Raw genomic sequence first — 2,742 nt, 5'->3', positions numbered from 1 at the left:
GTAGAGGGAACGCTTTCATTTTTACTGTTCTAGCTGCAATTATAGCAGACTGGATGTGGAGGCAGATTGTCTAGTCCTTATTTACTTCTCAGATGAACAGTGGTCGAACGTTGTTGAAACCAATGTTTCAACCTGTCTTCTTCAGGGCAACAACTCCAGCTAAAGGTGCATTGACACCACGGACAGGAGCGAGAACTTTCGCAGCGGGCAGCGTATTGTGCACGTTCTTACAACTTGCTGCCCTCGCCGGATTCAGCTTTCTTTGCTCGCAGGACAGATGGAAAATGTTGGGCGCTACTTCCATCCATCTGTTTGGCAATGTTCTGTTGTCTGTCTAGCCTAATCAGCATTGAGTCTGTCAACATGGGCTTGATTGGCCTAGCTGGCTGGGCTAGCTATCTGAAGTGGAATCACGTCTGCAACCACACCGGCGAGTTTTTACTTTGTTGACAATAGTTGGATTGCATGGCCTATGTGAACTCGCACTGTGAATGAGGTGCAGAAAAGAATGCAGTCGCCTCCGGCGCTTCAGCAACGTGTGTAAGCATTGCAGTCGAGAGTAAGCATGAGGATTCCAAGAGCGTAGTCCAGCTGTGAAACTGCGACCTTGCCTAGTAGTGCCTGCATAAAGTGGCCCCGCGACTGCTTGGTTCGCGGATCAGGCCAGACTTTACCCCTGCGTTTGAGCCCAGCTTAAGCAGTTGCTGCTCTGACAAAGACAAGTTCCCTTGTTGAAATGTTGTCTCAGGCAACATTCCTTGTTCTACCACTGTTGCATTCCTTGTTCTACCACTGTTGATCACTTCAGCCTCCATCTTCCTGTGAACTTCTCTCTTGTTTCGATTTACTACACAGAGTGATTTATTCTAAGATAGACTGTCAAAGTGTACACTGTGCATTATCATGAGAGGGAACACTTCAAATTGTTTGTGCACACACGCAAGTTGGCACCTCACCTTCTGCAACACTACTGGAACACGAGGAGTCCTTCAAGAATAGTGTGTTTCTCTCTCTCTCTCTCTCTCTATACTTAACCTCACTCGATTTATTCGTCGGATGCACCACGGGGCAGTAGAGAAGAAACAGGTTTCAACCTACCATGTAGCCATACATATTAAAAGAAAAGAGTACTAGTATTCATTTTCTTTATTTAGATGAAGCCCGACCCTTTCAGTATCGGGCTTTTTTATAGGTGACGCACCTCGAACATCATTTCTTTTTTCTTGGATGTTATAAAACAAACACTGCGGTTTATTTTTGCTTATGCAGAAGGGCAAAAAATGACACGGATAATGGCAAGTGTACTCTTGGTATGGTCCTCCAGGGTGTCTACCAACCGGGAAAACCGGGAAAACCGGGAATTCTCAGGGATTTTGAGTAGTCTGGAAAAAGTCAGGGAAAACTCAGGGAATTTGGGCCTCTATCAGGGAAAATTAGCGGCAATTTTATTGAAAGGGTCGAAAGTCGCGGTAATGCTGGCTCGAGCAACAGACAGAAATGGTAATGAGTCGTCTTTGACGCCCTGTCGTCGGCTGGAGGAGTCGCCAGTGTAGTCAACGACCGACTTTCCGGATTCCCGATAATTTGGACGGCTTCGCGGCACCGCCACATACCCCATAGAGTCAACGTATCAGAACGTGTGACATTTCCGACGCAAGAACTCTTTGCCGTCCGATTTTCTGCACGTTTTGCCGTGACCGCAGGTCCGAAACGGCAATAATCAAAGGCACCACCGCTGCCGTTTTGATTATTTCGCTCCCTCGAACTGGCACTCTCGCACGCAGATCCGCTGGCAGCCGTTGCCGCCACTGCGGCAACGCTAGGCCTAGCTGCTTCGACGTTCACTGTGAAGCTTCTTGCCGTTGGATGCCGAGTTTTTTATTGAAAGAATTAGCTGCTGTCAGCAATGGCACGGACTCCGCCTTTGTGGTCCTCGCGATTGGCTTAGAAACTTGGAAAACACGGTGCGTGCATAATGTCGGTTTCTGAAAGTCAGCTTCGCCTCTGTACAGAACTGTTACTCGGTGAAGCATACGCTAAAGTATTGCAGTGAAGCATAATCAGCATGGGAAGGGGCTATTGCCACGGAACACAGTAAGTATTCCTTAATTATACACGCGTGCACCCGGTATTACCTGTCACAGTACGAGTACCGACAGGCTTTCAGAGCGTTTTCGAACGTGCCTGCGGCGGTTTGAGCCCCTAAAGGCACTAAATGACACGCATTTATTTTATTTTTTTCCGACTGGCCGATTTTTCGGACGTTTTCGCGGCCCCTAGGGAGTTCGAAAAATCGGTCGTAGACTGTGCAACTGACCAAGATGCTTCAAATGGTCTTTGGGGCGAACGAGTGGCGGAAGGAGGACAGGAACAGAAATGACCTACGCATTGAGGAATAAACGGGAAAGGAAGCTTGCTGCCGCCGTTTTGAAGGAGCTTGAGCTCAAAAAATAAAGTTTTGGCTAATGCCGAGACGCACGTGTCCCTCATCCAAAGCAAAATAAACTCTTTAAAGCAGTGAAACACAGCACCCAGGAGTCGTGCTCAGACTGAGAGTATGCCAGGACAGTTGAGGTTGACTTACGAGCTGTTGAGAGCGAATCTCAATTGTGACACAGTTCGGGCCTCATACCACTGAGCTTGCTATCAGTTGATAGAAATAGCTCATATTCGAAAATATTTGCTTCCATATGCATCTCCTTTTTATTTGTATTTGAGAATGTCCGACTTCATCTGCATTTT

Source organism: Dermacentor andersoni, chromosome 6 (assembly GCF_023375885.2).
Source record: "Dermacentor andersoni chromosome 6, qqDerAnde1_hic_scaffold, whole genome shotgun sequence".
Taxonomy (NCBI): domain Eukaryota; kingdom Metazoa; phylum Arthropoda; class Arachnida; order Ixodida; family Ixodidae; genus Dermacentor; species Dermacentor andersoni.
This window is presented reverse-complemented; position numbering follows the sequence as displayed.